Raw genomic sequence first — 18062 nt, 5'->3', positions numbered from 1 at the left:
TTATTTGTTTTTGTTTGTTTTTATTTTGTTTTTAACTAGAATGCTTTTCCGAGTTGGGAGGGGGCGGGAGCTGCTTGGGGTCACCTTTACCCCTTCTTGTAATCTAATGGCACTTTTGAAATGGATGTCTGTGGGAGTGTAACTTTCCCACAGTTTTCCATGTATTAAATCCAGAAAGATGAGTCTGTTTCCTTTAAAGAAAAAAAAAAGAAAAAAGAAAAAAAGAAATCATCTTCTTTTCTAAGAGAAGCCTCCAGAGGCCTTGAAGGCCCAGCGTCCCCTTTGACAGACGAGGACACTTTGGTCCACTGACATGCATTCTTTACTTGCATGTGGCCAGAGACTGGACCAAAGCTGGGGCTCAGGAGGAGGCTCCCTCAGTTCCCCATCTGGATCGCCTTTTAGGGTTGGGCAGGTTACTGCACCCGCATATGCCGGGTGCCCGGCCTGACCCCTGGATGAGGGTGGGACAGCCCCCAAGGTGGGGACCCTCCACCTGGTCCAGCTAGATGGGGAGTTGGGAGAGCCTGGGGTGGCTTGTGCTAAGGTCTGAGAGAAAATCAGCGCGGGTGATGTGTGCCCAGAGAAGGGAGTCGCTTCTCCTCACATGGGGGAAGCTTCCAGACTGTTCAGAGGCCCCATTTATTGAACCCTTACCATGAAGCTGGCGTAGGCCAAGCAAGGGACATGTCGGATTCTCACGCCATCCCTGTGAAATATGAGCTGCTTTTGCTTTACAGAAGAGGAAACTGAGGCACAGAGTGGCGCCTCAGAGTTAGCTGCAGAACTGAGGTTCAAATCCCAAAGCCGTCCCTCCTCCAGGGGATATTTTGCTCTCTGGGAAAGCACTACACCTCCCATCTTCATTTCTACCTCCTCTTTCTCCAGAAAGTTCTCACTCAGCCTCTCAAGGTCACCCCTCCCTTCCTGCCTTTGTGTGGTTTCTGCCCAGGTGGCTGGCCCCGTCTTTCTTTTTCCCTTTGCCGCCTCTGCCTGCCACCATCAAAGCCCAGGGAGACTTTCTCTGGGGCAAGACTCTGAGGCCTTTCTTTCCCAGGTAGCATCTCGGGCTCCTTGGTTTCTTGGCCGCGGTTCATCCTGGTGGCTTCTCCTTTCTCGAAGGCTGCCTGTGACTTTGGCCACGTGACTCTAGTGGGGGGCAGCGTCAAGCCTCGTGTGGGCGGGCCACGTGGCAGTTGCCCTGATATGCTCACCTCCTTCATTTAGAGGGGATCTCCCGTCTCCCACCTCCCTTCCTGGGTCATCTTCTGGGCCACGTTCCTACCAGGTGATCCCGTCCTCCTCTCCCCGAGGGACTGGGCTGCTGGGGCCGATATGTGATCCAGGGGGAGGAGGAGTCTGTCAGTGGGGGGACTGCTGTGGCTCAGTGCCTCTCCCTGGAGAATCTGAGAAATAGAGACAGTCGTGGACCCATTGCCACAGGCCACCCCACACGGCTGCCCATGTGGGAATCAGCAGGCGGGGAGGAAGCCCAACTCCTCTGCCCCGAGGGGCCTTGCCTCGGAGCAGATCTGTGAGCCTAGTGTGAGGCACGTGGAGAGGCCGAAGCTTCCAGTTTCTGTTCTCTGTTCTGTGATAGTCTCCTTTCTGCTTAAAAGGAAGCCCTCTTTTCTAAGTGCGAGTCTGGCTGGTTTTGGGTTTCTCGTTCTATCATCGTGCTAGACCCTGCCTGAGGCCCCGGTGCCCCAGCCTTATGGTTTGCCCCAGCTCACTGCATCCTCTGTGTGCCCTGGGCTCGGGGTGGGGATACTACCCCGTTTGGGATCCTAAGGCCTTTGTAGGGCCTCAGTGGGACTTTGGGCTGGCGGATGCCAGGGCCTCCCCTAGGGAGGTCCCCTGCCTACAGAGACCTAGTTTCATCAGGGAAACTGATGGGTTACTTGGCCTGACCACTGCTTGTTGCCAAGGGGCAGGCAATGGGGTCTCTCATGGGAGTCTTCTTATTTCCCCTTCATTCTAAATAGATGAGGCACATGGGCAAGACTCCTGTCGTGGGGGCCGTCACAAGGTCTGACGTTTGGACAGCTGGACAGATGCTCTCCCAGAGTTTGTGTTGCTGAGCAAGAGGAGGCCTGGCTTGGGCGCATGGCCAGGCACAGAGCTTGCTGGAGGGACAGGAGGCTGGGCCGAGAGGAGCCTGGTTTGTGTCCTTTGGAAATGAAGATGGGGATGGCTTCCAGAAGCAGGGGCTTTGGAGTTGTCGGAAGACCACCTCTTAAGGCTCTTGCCCCCCCACGCCCCCACCCCCAAGTCAGGGACAACTGGTTGCTGGGTGCTGGGGGGGTTGTGGAGAAAGGCCCCTGGAAGCCAAGCTGGGGGAGAGGCAGACATGAGAGACTGAGCTGGCAGAGGCAGCGGCCCCACCAGGCCTTGGGTTTTTAGAAAATTAGGCTGAGGAGGAGGGTAGCAGGAGTTTGACCCTGGGTGAGATGATCAAGGCATCCAGAACAGTGAATGGGGAAAAAGTTCTGAGTGGAAGACAGCCTCGGGAAGGACTGGAAACCAACACTCTCCCAGGGAGGAGGACAGAACCCTACAGCTTCTTGGAGGCTCTGATGGAGCAGATCAGAGGGAAATTCTAGGGGGGAATTGGAAAGTTGGAGACCGAGAGAGAGAGAGAGAGAGAGAGAAGCATGGGGCAGCTCTATGAAACTTCTAGTTCTATTTTCAGGATTCTGAAATATACTACTTAAGCCGGACTAATGTCTTCATCTGGTGAAACTGCATAAAAAAGAAAAAACCCAGCAAAAGCATTTATAACTCTTAAGGTCTGGGATTCCTGATCTGATAGGCATCCTTGGACATTGGGCAGAAACCCTTATTCATGTCAGAATTGTGTGTAAGTATTTACTTCCTAACCCCCCTTTTTCAGAGCTTGGGGTAAATTCCTTGTAAACTTCTGCATAGAGTGCCCTGCCCCCATTCCAACAGTGTTTCGTAGTTAAGGGTGCTTCAGTGAGCTGGTTCCAGTAAATCCCGTGCCACCCAAGCTCCTTGTTGTCCTATCCTTGGTGCAAAAGCCCAATTGCCGATCTGTTTTGTATTCTGGGAAAAGCAAAAGAGAGTCAAGTGCTATTCAAATATCTTTCCCTATTAAATCTAAATTTTCTATTTCTTTACTGGAAGTATTCTGATCAGTCAAAACCTTAAGACTTCAGAGCACACCTTCACGTAGCTCATAGCAAATGGCAAAGACACTTATGGAAGGAATGGGCATTCCTAAAACCTCTGTGCAGCATGATGACTTCTCCGTTACCTGCTAATTCGAAGGTGGGGGTGTTGCTTCCTGCCTTGGGTCAGCCCCTCTGAGGTGGATTCATTTTTTGTAGACCCTCCTGCTCTTGCTTCTTCACAATTAGACTGTGAACTGCTCGGGGGCAGGGACTTTTGTTGAACCCACAGTCATCCTTACACAAGGCCCTTAGAGTACATGGGAAGTATTGGTGGAATGAAAATGCTTTGCGAATTCCACAAGTTTTGGGTTTGAAGCTCTGGCTTCTTGCTTCAGAGCACACACATTTTAAAACAAAGTTTGGTTAGGAAGGGCAACATTAGGCCCTGACCTTGACATATGGTGTTGACATGTTCTGCCCCCAGAACTCGTAGAGGAAGGGAGGACTGCTGAGGTCTCCACAGGGCAGTCTTCTCAGTCTGGGTTGCAGGGGTTGCAGGGGAACCTGGAGACCATCAAGACCCCAAACCCTCTAATTTACATGCAGGGAAAAGGGACCTATAGTTTCTGTGATTTTCATGGTTTTTTTTTGGTTTGTTTTCCTCAGTTGCAAAAATGTAACTTCTGGCATAACCTGGAGTATTTGCTCCCTAATCTCTATGTATTATGCAAAGGATGATCCAGGCCAGAGAGCTCCTTCCTTCTCAAACTCTACCATGTACACCCTTGGTTTCATCCCTTTCCTTCATTCAGAGGGTGACAAGAGACACAGGATCTTTGCACCAGCAGGGGTCGAACCCATCTGGATACAAAAACAATCCTGAGAGACATGTATGGTGGAGTGTTTGGAGGAAGGCAGCCTGAGTTCTTTTCTAGAAAGGCCTATGCAGGTGCCTGACTCAGGAGGATCAATATTCTGAAGTCTGAAGGCTGGACCTCCTCCCCTAGTCTCAGCAAGGGACGCATTGAGCTGAACTCTGCTCATCTGCTCGCAGCTGGTAACAGCTTCTGCTATTTGCATGGGGTCTCATCATTTGCTTTGAGGCACTTCTGTAGAACCCTCCCTCCAAGGAAGCAAGAGGAAGGCTCTAGCTATTGAGTGTTTTATGACGAGATCTGGAGTTGTCTCCAGCATCAGCCCACGGAGGCCCACGGTTGATGAACAGGACCAACACATCATCAAAGTCAGTTCATCAGAAAAGACACAAAGGAACCCACCCCCAAGATACTTTGCCTTGGAAAGAGCAGCTCATGAACAGAGGAGTAGGGCTTGGCCATCCCCTGGGCGGGGGGGGGGTGGGGAGACTTACCCAAGGGTACCTTCTTCCAGGTCACTTCATTCTGCTTCTACCTTCCCCTGTCCCATTCCTGCCCCACTTCTTGCCCAAAGGCAATTGCCAAATGGCACTTTAGTCAATGACCTGGGTCCCAGGGTGCCTAGCCCTGGAGGCCATACCAGAGTTGGGTAGCTAGGGAGCCAGGAAGACAGAGGGCTGGCTTCCTGGGGCCAGTGGAGACCTTTAAGGGCCTCCACTTTCCAGGGAGGAATCATGATATTGGCATTTAGGCCAAATCATGCCAGTGGATTGGATCTGGGAGATGTGGCTGAGTGTTTGTTCACGGGCTTCCAAACATTTAAGGATTGCACAGTGTCTCATTCCCATCACCCTTAAGGTAAAGGGGAGCACTACTCCACCACGAGATGAAAACACTGAAACAAATAGAGAACCTACTCTCCCTCCTCCATCTGCCAGGAGATCTCTGTGTGGCAGGTGAAAATATTTATGTATTTGACTTTACAATTATGACTCTTTCTCCAGGTACAGACACATTCCCACATTCAAGGCCTCATAGTTTTCAAAATAAAAAATGGTACCATGCCCACCGCATATGCTCAGAAAACAAGTGTTTGCTAAACTAAACCCCATTGAAGTTTTTACTGCAGGTGGTCAAAGGTGTTAAAAGCCCCAATTCTGCTCCTGAGAAACTCTGGAGTTTCTCTACTGGCGTGATGAGCAATTTGAGTTCCCCAAGAGGCCCTCCGGTGAAGTCTCATGCTTAGTCATGTTTGTGGAGGACAGCGTGAGGAATGAAAGGTATTCTAGAATGTCTGGGGACTTATTTCAACTTGAAATATCTAAGAATGTTACCATTTAAATATGTAAGAGCAATGATCAGACCCCGTCTGATGGCTAAAATTCTCATTGTGCCCCGCGTTGCATACACACACCTGGGTTTTGAAAGAAGATTGAGAAGAAAGGAATGTCGAAAACAAGGACCCAAAGCATTCTAGAAGATACCATTGGTCCAGGCTCTGGCCCTGGCAGGTAATGTCATGTTGCTCAATGCTGAATATTTCTTGGGGGCAGTGAAGCGTGGATGGGGTGGGGATGTGTGCCAAGGAAAATAAGAGCCACGAGCAGGATCAATGTCTTTCTTTTTGAGTTCCTAGCATCTCATAAAATCAGAGGAAAGGGGAGGGGAGGAAAGAGAAGGGGAAGATATTCATCCAACAGCAGGGAGCCAGGAAGAGAATATGCAGCCGCTTAGGCAGGATTCTGGGTCATCGTCTGTGGGGGAAAGAAACTCAATGAAGGTGCAGAAGTGTGGGTGACAAGCTGCCCTCCTCTGGACTCTCGGGGTCAGGGATGGCCTCCATTACGGAAGTGCTTGACTAGACGCAAAAGAGGGGCTGGGAACTGATGGGGGTCCTCTGCCTGGCGGGAGGAGGATTCCTGGGGAATGGAGGGGCACCTTCCCTTCCTCCTCCTTGCACCCACCCCTCCCTGCCCACTCCCCTCCCACCAGAGCTGTGGGCACGCCGCTAAGTCATAAACATCAGGGAGAGAGGCCGGTGGAGAGAGGTTCAGGGAAGACAGCCATGGAGAAGGATGCGGGCCGTGGGCTTCCATGCCCAGCCTGGCCTCCCAGAGACTTTGCTGGTTGTCCAGCTCCCTACATGACAGAGCAGCCAGAGGCCTCCCAGCCCACTCCTCTGGGGGACGTAGAAGGGGGAGAAGGGCCTCTCCTATCAAGTGAGATTCTCTTGTCATGCTTACATTTCTCATTTCCTTGAGCATTCCAGTCGAATCTAGCTCATTTTGGAGTCACACAGAGTGGGGCCAGTCCCAGTTTGGGAACATGTCAGGACAGAGAAATCACAGCACTTCTGTCTCCCCCTGGAACAGCTGTTTCGGGCCCACAGGTTCGCTTGCTCCCACTTTCTAGAACTCAAAACCAGCCGTGAACCCTTGCAGAAAGCCTGGGTTGGAAAGGGCCACGCCCTGGTTGCTTTAGGAGACCTCTGGGCTTAGCTGTGAATGGACACGTGGTCCACAGAATCTGTTTCCTTGGGGTATCATAGGTTCTGGTCTGGGTAAGCTGGGAGAAAGGAAGTGAGCTGGGGGCTTGAAGGAAGAGTGGAGAGGAGCAGCTGGCTAGATTTAGGGAAAGATGAGGTGAGGCTGTCAACATCGGAGGGATGTGTACGACCCTGGGCTGTGTGGGGCTGGGCCCCGGGGAGCCCCTGGAGAGCTTGTCCTAAGCAGCTCTGTCAGGTGACAGCGTGGATGTGTTTTGGGGGATATGTCAGGGTCAACTGTTAGGGAGGAGTGAGCAGGAGGGCCCGGGACAGGGAGTAGAGTCCCCTGTCTGTCCCCTGTTCTCATCCACACTCTGTCATGCCTGCATTTCTCAGACTCTCTTTTTCAGACCATTGCCAGTCCCTTCCCCCTCCCTCATCAGCCCATTTAAATATGGCTTGAATGGTGGTTGTCATGTTCACGGTGCCAAGTCCGCAACCCAGACTGGCCAGGGCATCCGTTCTCTGATAGATGTGACAACTTTGCCTTCCAGATGAATGTCAACATGACGTTTTCAAGTCCTTTAATGGGCAAGTCTGAGTATCAGTTAGTACCACCTATCCATGCCATAGTTGAATGCACTTACATCAGTATGATTTACTACATTTAGCTCTCCAAGGATCCCGGATTCTTTGTTTTTTATTTTTCCCTTTTATAATTTTGAGAATGTCTTTGCATTCAGCAAATCACTTTACTTTGAAGATGAGTAAATTATCCACTATTTAGTATCTTTCGTTACAGACTTGGGAGGGGAACTTTGTCAATATACTATCCAACTCTTTCGTAAGCATCTAGTTATGCAGTTGTTGTTGTGGAAACACATTTATCTTATGTTACTTTCTTCTCAACTATCAGTTCCCAGCATTGTCGGGCCCATGTATTTAGAGAACGCATGTTATGAGATGAGCTAGAAGATAATCGTCCTCATTCTCTCCCTTTCTGTGTGACTTCTGGCAAGCCATTCAATTGTCCTAAACCTTAATTCTTTATTTGAAAAATGGGATGGCAACCCAGCACTTCTACCTTGATAGGCAGATTTGGGCTGGAGAATTCTGCACACATAGGAGAAGAACAATGAAGCTTCTGTGCCTGAGATGCCAGGCATTTTTACTCCATAATTGGCATCAAGGGCAAGAACAGGGACTCTTTACTACGGGTAGATTTTGGCATGTGGCCCCAGCTTATGAAGAAACACACACTCACTCATCCTTTCCTATGATGTGCATTATAGGACCTTGTGTTTTTGGCTCCTGCCACGGTCTTGCCATTGGCTGCCTGTGCTTTTTGCCTTTAGCATCAAGACCAGGACAATTCACCATGAACTCCAAAAATGTTCATGGTTTGGGCCATGCCTGCCCCTCTAGCCTCATTTCTCTCAGGCCTCTCAAGAGCTCCGGGTTCCCGGCCCACTGTGGGCGTCTTCAATCCGCCATGTTTTCTTGGGCATTGCTCCTGCAGTTCCTTCTACTGAGAACACTGCTGGCCTCCCTCCCTGCTCCTGCCCATTTCAGCTAGGTAATTCTTACTCATCTTTCAGATTCCAGCTCCATCATATTCTTAGGCAAGCCCTGTACCTAGATTTGATTAGGGCTTTAAGCTCTCCCAGTGCCATCAGCTGCTCCTTTCAAAACACTTATCACAGAGAAGCGGGAGAGAATTACTTGTACTCTCCCTCCAGCAGGGGCTGTCCTTCTGCTCACTGTTATAGTCTTAATGTCCAGCATACCACAGGAACACAATAAGTATTTGTTGAATGAATGAATGAATGAGTGGGTCTAGTATTGGAGACTTGGCTTTGTGCCTATAAGAGAGGAAGCATCTGGACTTGGTGTTGTCCTGATTCCCAGTGAACACACTCTGGAGCAAAGCTCCAGAGACAGTGGTTCCTGCCCCTCGAACAAAGAGCCTGTTAGCTCAATGGCTGGGGAAGAGGCTGAGCCTTTTTCTTTTCTAGGGTAGGCCCCCAGCAGAGCCCTAGGGTGGTCGGTTTGCCTTCTGGCCCTTGGGACCCTTTAGGTCCTCACCCCCCTCAGGTGCCCTGGGCCTTCAGATCTTCCTTCATATTCTGGTAAGTTCCTATACCTGCTTCTCTGTTCTGTTCTGTCTCCAGTAACCTTTTCCAGCCCTGGCTGCAGGGCCTCGAGGGCCTGCCCCTCTCTGAGCTCCTCTTTGGGGTGTCTGTGTCCCTCCTTGGACTGTGAATTCTGTCCTGCCCTGGGCCTTGGCTTCAACTGTTGCCTTCAACTGCCACCAGAATGTTCTGTCCTTAAAGTTCTCAGGGGTTGGGGCTTAGCAGCCAGGGGGAGGATAAGACTTGGAGCCCAACGTCCAGGCTTTTACCTTCTGAGTTGGCTCTGCCTTCAGTATGCAGTAACCACACAGCAATGCATGGTGATTGGATTTTCTAACCAAATTCTTACCAACTTTTCAAGGCAGTCATGGCTGCCTGCTGGACCCCTCTGGCCCAGGTTCACAACCTCACGGGACCCTCCCTGCTGTAGCTGAGAAGAACCCTCTTGTGGGTACATTGGCAGACCCAGCTGAGGGAAATTGGGGGCCAAAGCCCTTCTTGCCACCTCATTTGGCCCGGCCCCCAGGGCAGCTCTAACCTCAGGCTGCAGGTGCCCTAGAGCGGCTTCCCCTCCAAGCCTGTAACCACCTCGGCTTCTCTACCCCACCAAGAGGGGGCCCAGCCTTAAGAGGGAGGGCAGACCATGTTCATGATTCAAAGAGACACTGCCAAGGTGGCACTTGGAGTTGCTTCCCCTTCATCACCAATGTGTTTATCTTTGAGAAAAATGAACTTGTATCCCCTATCCCCTCAAATCACTCAGGTTCAGCCAACTCTCTTCTGGGCTTCTGTCTCAACTGGGAAAGTTGGGGCTTCCTGTCTTTATTTGATTATGTCTTCAATCAGACCCTGATGGTTTGTACCTGGAAGCTATAGGCCCATCCAGTGGTCCCAGGTCTTACTCTGGCCACTCTTCGTCCTTCTGGGACGGGGCATCGTTTGTTCCTCTCTTTCATTCATTCATTCATTCATCCATTCATTCATTTAGTATCTGTTGAACATCTATATACCAGGCAATAGCTAGGTACTGGGGCTACCAAAAGTGCCAGGCATACAGAAACGGATGTTTGCCCTTAGAGAGCATCCAATCTAATGGGTCACCTGTGTGAAGGGGGAACCTGGCTGCAGGGAGGTACGTGACCTCATGGTGCAACCTGAGGCTGGGGACAAAAGCCAGGATGCCATGAGAACTTGCAGACTGGGTTTAGAATTTGAGTTTTTGTCCTAGAAGCCTTGGGGAGCCATGCAAAGATTTTAAGCAGAGGAGAGACCTGGTCACATCACATTTGGGGTTTTTTGCAAAAGACACTAGCAGTTGTGTGGAACACCCATTAAAAGAAGGGGAGTGAGATCGGGTGGGGAGCCCCTTGGGCAATGCTGGTGGCCAGGGTTGAGGGGGCTTGGGGAGGAGTGGTGGAAAGCATAACCTGAGTGGAGGGGGATGGGAGACCGTGGGGGTCGACTGGGGGGTTGGGGAACCCAAATGCAGACACCAGAGGAGGGACACGACTTAAGACAGGTTTGGGGCTATTGAGTTGAGGTGCCTTTAAAGGGAGGGGATATTTGGGTAGGGAGCTCCTGGGAGAGATGTGGCCTGTAGATAGCCATTGGTGAATTATCTGCTCTATGCGTCTATTCCGTAGGAAGGGCAGAGCTCGCTGGGGAGAAAGATTTCAAAAGTGAGGGCACCTTTGGGGCAGAGAGGAGAATCTCTCAAAGGAGGCTGAGGAGGAACAACCAGAGAAGGAGGAGGGACGCCGGGGAGTCGTGGCGTCACTAAGGCCTTGAGAGAGGATCTCTGTTTTCTCTCCACAACCATTTGCCTTCATGACAAACATAGCTCCTTCCTCCTGAATGTGGCATGTAGGGAGCAGAGTGGGAAACCAGTGCTAATGCTGTCTGGGAGGGGTATGCAAGCATTCAAAGTACAGGCAGGAGGGCCAAGGGAGGCTCTGGCAAGCTCTGTTAGATTTGGTGGCAGGGACAGGTACATCTGAGAATTGAGGACAGGCATGGAGAAGCTTGTGGAAATTCGAGGCTGGGTGGGAGCATGGGTCCATGGTCTGTGAGTTCAGGGACATTAAAAGGAGATCAGGGGACAGGAGATAAAGAGTCTCTTTGGAGGTTGGGGGAGATGGTCTGAGGGGAGAGCAAGGCCATCTTCCATGGCTTGTTGGGTCTTGAGATAGAAGTGCTTTTCCTGGCATGGGTATGTTTTTTAGAGAAGCAAGGATCAGGAGGAGTTTGTCACTGTTAAAGGTAAGAGAACAGTCGGAGGGGAGGACAGGATACCATAAGGAAAACCAGTGAGGCTCTGGAGGTCCCTGAAGGGAATAGGTCAGTGATACAGGACTGTTATTCCAAATGTATGTGGCCTCTGAGAACATCTCTGACGCCCGTCCAGACTTTTTAGAGCTGCTCAGAGCACACAGAGCATGCAAACGGCCCAGAGAAAAGGGGCAGTGGAGAGGTAGGCTGAGAGAAGCCAGGAGGGTCAATGTGGGCCGCAAGTTAAGACAACCTCAGCAGGTAGAGGCAATGCATCAGATCTCCTCCTCCACTCTCTGGGCCAGCATGCCACAGCCAGCGCTGCCAGGCTCCTTCACCCCTGCCAAGGCACTGCGTCTGGGCACCATTTTGTGCCTGGCTTTCCCAGGTAGCCTCTAACTCGAATCCCTCATGGTAAAGCTCTACGGCATCGAGGCAGGGCAGTCCTGCCAAGGTGCCGGCTTAAGGCCATGGCCAGAGAGAAGGTGGGGGGCTGGGGGGACAGGGGAGAAAGAGCAATTTTGGACCCCCTTTGGGGTGTGGCTTCCTCATGCCTACCAAGGCAAGGCATCTGTTGAGACAAAAAAGTAGGTTTTCAAGGAGAAACAGGAAACTCAGTGTGGATACCAGTGGGGGCCACTATTACCCCAAAGGGATAATTTTGGAGTGGTTCTCCCAAGGATGGGGGGTGACAGCACTGCACCTCCGGGCTTCGATTTCCCCACTTGTAAAATGGAGATAAGAGAATAGCCTCTACTTCAGAGAGTCGTTGAGGGTTCTGTGAGTTAATTTTTGTATAGAATATTTAGAAAAGCCAGTCACATCACAAATGCTGGTAAATACTATCACGATTTCATGAGGCATTGTCCATTTACATGAAATTCTTGGACTTTGGGGTCACAAACAACATCTATTGATGTGACTCGATGCTGCTCAACAAAGAGGCAATCCAGTTTAATGATTAAATAGCAATGATGATAAGGTTCAAATTTAGGATTACATATTAGGATCAGTTTGAAGAAATTTTCCATGAATGCTTATTAGAGTGGAAAGGTGGAGAGTTAGGTGTCAGAAGACCACAAATATTTTTTCTAGGATCTTCCACAGGCTAGACTTCACTGGCCATCGTGATAGAAATGGTACTTACATTGGCAGAGCTGATGAGTCTGTTGTGGTGACAGACACAAGTTAAAAAAATAATTACAAATTACGATTAATGCTATGAAGGGGAAAAACCCCAATGGGAATAAGAGGTTGGAGGTACCTAACTTTAGACCATGAAAATCTCTGATAAGTTGACGTGAAGCCAACGATTGGCCACTCAGAAGTGATGAGGGAGGTGTTTAGGAGGTGAGGAGAGCATTCTGGTTTGGAAGGTGATTTTCTTTCCCAATTAGGTAATCTCAGGCAATTCTGTGTGCACCGATTTCTACATCTGTAAAATGAGGATAAGACTACCTATCCAACTGACCACAACAGAGCCTGTGTGAGGATAAAATGAAATGTTAAAGAATTCTGCTAACCACAGACAGAGGCACAGACAAAGAATCCATGAGGAAAGAACTCACTGATCATTTCCTTTCACTTTTTCTACTCATTAAATTTGGTTCCTGTGTATGACAGGACTATAGTACACAGATGTCTCTTTGGGAGGCACAGTGGCTAAAGGTCATATTGAGAAGTCATGACCATGGTGTTATGATTAGCAGTGCAAGGAGAGAGGGGTGTGGAAGGGAGACAAAGGTGATTTTCTGGATAGGAGATGGCTGAGCTGAGCCATAGGAGATGAGGGGGGAAAGTTGAGGTTTTTGTAAAGCTGAAAATCTGGAGAAAATTTTAGTGGGGGAAGTTGGTACGTATTTCAGTGTTCAGTAGACACAAACCCCTCTAGGACCTGTCCTTGGGGAAAGTCATAGTTAATGTTACTTAATCTTCACCAAGCAGCCATTTAATTCTAGAAACAGAGAGGCAGATGTGCTTTTCCCCGGGTGCTCAGAAACGTGACTTCCATCCAATAGATCATCAACAAATGTTTGATGTATTGAGGGGTACTCCAAAATGGGAAATATCCGAGGAGAGCACTGCCAGGCTGCCCTGCAGTTTCTGGGCTATAAGGGAGTCCCATGAGATCAGGGTCAGAACTCTCTGTGGGTTGCAAAAACATCTTCTTTCACATGCACAGTGAAGCAGGACAAGGGCTACAAATCAACGAATCCCGGAAATGTTCTGCTCTGGGGAGAAGCATCTTCCCAGGTTGGACAGTGGGGCATCAGCCATTGCCATGTTTCCCCCTTCAGTCTGAAACCCACAGACCATGCCACACTGCTCATTAGGTCACAGTGTCATTGTGGACATGGGTGACCCGCCAGCCAGTATGTCTATAGCTTCTGAATGGCATTTTCTGACTGTTGCTGTATTGGTGAAAAAGTTTAAGGAGAAAGAGGCATCTGTTGAAGTTGCCTATAGCAAGACATAGCAAGGTCACATTCTGATAAAGACATTTTCTCAACCACACTGTTCATCTCAAAAGAACAGAAGTGCTGAAGCAAACATTCTAGTTCTAGGTGACCTTCAGGTGAAGGGGTGAGATAGGAACCCTCTGGAATGGAGGGAGGCAGGGAGAGAGAAGGGTCTCTTTCATCCTGGAGGGGAAGGTCAGAGGGAGAAGAGACTGATTTTTGTGATGCCACGGGTTTCAGGTTTTCCATGGCCTTTTTGAGGCTATTGCCCGCCAAGTTTAGACCCCCATGTTCAAGGTCACTTCCAAAGGAGTCCATGGAAAACACCTTCTCAAGCTAAAAGAGACTTTGACTCTTGAAACTGTAAACTATAAATGCTATATAAATGCTAATTTTTATGAATGGTCTTGTATAGGTAAAGAGGAGCGATGAAGGAAGACATTTGAAATAGAAAAGTGTAGAAGGAGCCAAGAGAAACTAAGGGCTTTGAACAAGAAGCGGCAGGGGAGTTGGGTCAAGACAGGTCAAGAGTTTTGTGGAGCAGATTCCTAATATCTCAAAGAAGGAAGCCAAACTTATTCAGTGTTAGCAGAAATAACTCTCTGTTTCCTGCAGAGGTGAGGAGAAGCTGGGAGGCCAGCTCAGAGCTGCTTGGGCTTGTAGGGGAGCACATGCTGGGATGAGGGGCCCAGAGGCAAAGGGTTGACCATTTCTTGTCTTCCACGTGTCTCTTTTTCCGCTAACAGCCACCTGTCAGCAGTTCACGGGCGGGCTCCAGACTCAGCAGGAACGGAGGGAACTCACTGCAGCTAGTGGAAGGAAGACCTCACATGGCCAAGTGGTCAGTTCTCCCCTAATGGATCCCAGCATTTGACACAATTCCAATCAAAATTGCAATGGGAATTTTTTAATCTTGACATGGCATTTCTAATGTTTATTTGGAAGAATTTATTTTGGAGGAACAAGTAAAACTTACACACACACACACAATAGGTAGCAAGTAGAAGCTTGTATTGTTAGATTTTGAAACATATTTTAAATCTGAAATCTTTTGAACAGTATGATGCTGGTGGCCAAATAGGTCAATGGCAAGGAATAGAAAGCCCAGATATGGGTTTATTTTTGCCTTCTCTGCTTTTAGAGGAGTGGCATTTCCATTTAGAACAGTGAGTGATAGAGATGCATCACCGTTTGGAGCAAAGCAAAGTAAGTTTCCTATTCATTGCCATCGTTGTGCAAAGACTGGGACAAGGGTGTCATCAGCCAAGAGTGCCATTTTTCTTTGGCCCCAAGTTCCCCATTGTTTCATGTCAGGTCACATTGTCTCCAGTTCCTTGGCCATCTTCCTTTCGGTACTGAACGTTCTTTATAGCTGAAACCCGAGATCTGTCCAAATTCTGTGAATTTGCTGGTGTTCCCAGTTTTTTTTAAAGATGTGAGGACAAAGGCGAATGAGGGCAGTGTGAAGCCTCTGACATCCAGCAGTGCTGGGGGAGCAGATGCAGGGTCTCCAAAATCACTCCCGGCTACTTCAAAGGCTTTTCCTGTTTTCTGAAATTCATCCAATCTCTTTCTACCCCACCACCACCATGGCCACCCTCTAGATTATTCTTCAGCATCTTGAGTCAGTGATGTTACTGAATAAAGGTGGCATTCCAACTCAGTGAGCAAAGTGTAAACCATGCAACAGTCGACTCAGAAATCACCAAATTATTATTACTGTTCAATGAGTAATTACTGAGCACCTGCTTGCGGGCAGGCCAGGCATGGTTCTGGGGGCTGAAAACCAGCATGTGAACAAAATGTCTTTGCCATCCCAGGGAGCAGTGAGTTTCTAGGGAAGGAGAGACACAATGAGCTTAAGAACCAACCATCCTATAACTTGACAGGTGGTGGCTGGTGAAATGAAGAAAAATAAATCTGGCCAGGGAGACAGAAACTGCTGGATGTGGGTGGTGGTCAAGGAAGGCTTCTTGGATAGGGTGGCATTTGGGAAGAGGCCTGAAGACTCATGCAGATCCGTGCCATGGAGGTATATGGGGAAGAATGTTCCAAGAAGTGGGTGTAGCAAGTGCAAAGGATTGGCTACCCGAAGGCAGATCAGTGTTTACACTTCTTCCTCTATGCAGTAGTTAATGTCAGTAATCATGCAACAACCAGAAATGATTCCCTCTTTAGTTTTAGAACAATTTAAACAACATACATTTCGCTTTCAAGATAATAATTCAATTTCAGTAAAATATTGTACAATGACCTTAACTGTGTATGTTTGTCCTTTTAAAATCTCCCCAAACTACCCCTTACAGAATCACACTATGTTCGCTGTGTAAACCTGAAACACAGGTAACTCCCAAGGGGTCAGATGGAATGACAGAATGAAGGAAGTCAAATTCTGATTTTTTGACTCTAGAATCATTGTGCTATGACTGGGTCTTTTGAACCTACTGCTTAAACTCAAACTCAGGGATATGCAGTGCTGGGGACTGGAGACACAAACTGTACCCAGAGCAAACTCAAATGATTCCAAACCCTTATCAACCACACTGCAAAATGCCTGTCAATGAATCTATTTACATAGACCTCATATTTGTCTTTATGTGTACATGAGTGCGCAGGGCTGTGCCTGTGTGTGTGAGTGCCCTCTTCCCTGCTCCCCAATTCCCCAGAATATGCTCCCCCGCCAACTTGCAGCATTTGCCAATCTATAGAGTGGGCAAATGTTCCTCAGTGACATCTGTGGCTGAAGTTGGGTTACATCAGGTGGCTCCCAGCGGCAGGTGCTTTGGACCTGTGTTTCCAGTGCTCTGATTGGAAGAATGAAAAATTAGTCTTCATCAAGCTCAGGTCCCTGAGGATTTTGTGTTTCTGACTCTTCCCCATCGAATTTCCCCATCCTCCAGCTGCTTCCCTTGTCCTGGCTTACCTGGGCTCCTGTTTGGGATCTTTAGGGCTCTACTGGAGCAGCCAGATGCACAGAGGTTGGGAGTGAGAGTACCATGACGAACACCTTAAGGGCATCCATTGTGCGGTAGAGAGACGGCTGTCCACTCTTCCGTTTGGATGGATCCCAGCTCTGACTGGGTAGCCCCACAAGGCAAAACAGCATTATTTCATATGGTTGTAAGATGCCCAGGTTCGCTCATTTTCAGTTAAGTTGGCAGAAATTTTTAAATGCCACTCAGTTTACCAAAAGACTGCCCCTCCGGCTTTTACCTGCTTGGGAATTTAGTAGGAGAACAGCAGAGTGTCCCTTTGCCATTATTAAACAGAAGTTCTGGGTGCCTAATCAAATCGTTTTCTTGAATTGCTGTGAGTGCCTCTGCTGGGGAGAAGCTGGAAGGGATGAGGTTAAGAGGGGCTTTATGTCTTGTCTTGGTTTTGCAGGTGACAGAGAAGATGGTACCTGAGAGCATTACCCCTCAGCTTGCTCACGGGGCGATAGGGATTCCTTTAATGGAGGACCTCTCCTTGGGACATGACTAATATGGGTACCCTTAAGGGATGCGGTGATTGCTGTATTTCTATAACATCCAGTTGTTGTTGGCTTTACGATGAAGACTTTGTATATAGGGGTCTGCTTGCTTAGAAGTTGAATGTTGGTGATCTGGGATAAGCCAACTGGGCTGATAGAACTTGCCTCAACCTCTAGGTGGATCCTTGAGTTACCAGATCACTGGGTCTCTGACCACAGGGTCCGAAGGAAATCCAGGCTATTTAAAAAAACATTTTTTTCTTTAGAAAAAACATGTTTACCCATGTACACTCTGAAAAAGGAGATTTGGGTCGCCAGTGAAGGCCACTCTGTTGCCTCAGAGGGCCTGCAGCGTGAAGTCAGCCTTAACTGAAGAGCTTTTCTTCCGCCCGGCCGGGACACCCTCAGCTTCTTTCTCAGCCGAGGAAGAGCAGTCTTGTTTAGCGTTCTTCATTTTTTTTCCACTCACAGCCTCTTGTCCATTGGGTGACAGGAAAAACACTAACTTGGGTTTTGTGTTATTTACATTTTAAGATCCTAATTCAACTCCATCTGGTGCTGTTTGTGGAAGGGAAGAGGCCTCCGATAAGCACAGCTGGGGAGGAGATTTTCCAGCGCTGCTGTCCTGATGTTTTGCTCACTTTCTCCCAGCACGGAAGACCGTCTGCAAAGGATCAGAGAAGTGAAAGAAATCTGAAGACAAAATACGTCTTCGGAATTTCACCAAGTTTTTGGATTTGAATGGAGAAGGATGAACAATGCGGTGTGGAACTTGGGATCCCAGAAGGTTCTGGAGGGTCTACAACTCACTGCCTGTCCTTTAAATGCCCCCATCCTTCCCTTTCAGCTTCATGTCCATGCTCATTCATGGCCCAGCTGAAGAAACAAAAGGAAAATTAAAGTGTCTATGATCAGGAGTTTGGGTCTTTAGATGGGGGAGGGACCCGAGAAGACGTTCCACTGACATCCTGTTTTTCACAGACTGATCTGAGGTCTGTTGACCCCCACGACACACCTGTGTCTTCCAAGTGATCAACCCTGGTCTACAGATAATGAGCGGAAATGCATGTTGTTGCAAAGGACGACGGTTTCCTTTCTAGATGGGCAGGGACATGTGGGGTTAGGATCAGAACTCTCTGGGTCTTTAGTATACTATTTTTTTTTCCTTTTTTTAAATGTGGACTGGGTAAATGTTAAAAATCACAGTTTTTGTTTACTCTGTGAGTGAATTCTCCTA

General features: G+C 48.8%; 1 long non-coding RNA gene across 1 annotated transcript; it reads left to right on the top strand.

Moving 5' to 3' along the window:
* The first annotated feature begins 5429 nt into the window (after positions 1 to 5429).
* On the top strand, positions 5430 to 14270 carry LOC116857896. Its single transcript, XR_004380829.1, has 2 exons — positions 5430 to 5520; positions 14100 to 14270. It is a non-coding gene; the product is annotated as an uncharacterized LOC116857896 (long non-coding RNA).
* Positions 14271 to 18062: the final 3792 nt, after the last annotated feature.

This window comes from Lontra canadensis, unplaced genomic scaffold (genome assembly GCF_010015895.1).
Source record: "Lontra canadensis isolate GAN:19392208 unplaced genomic scaffold, GSC_riverotter_1.0 scaffold128, whole genome shotgun sequence".
Classification (NCBI taxonomy): domain Eukaryota; kingdom Metazoa; phylum Chordata; class Mammalia; order Carnivora; family Mustelidae; genus Lontra; species Lontra canadensis.
Note: the sequence above shows the minus strand (reverse complement) of the source record. Positions and strands in the feature narration are given on the sequence as shown.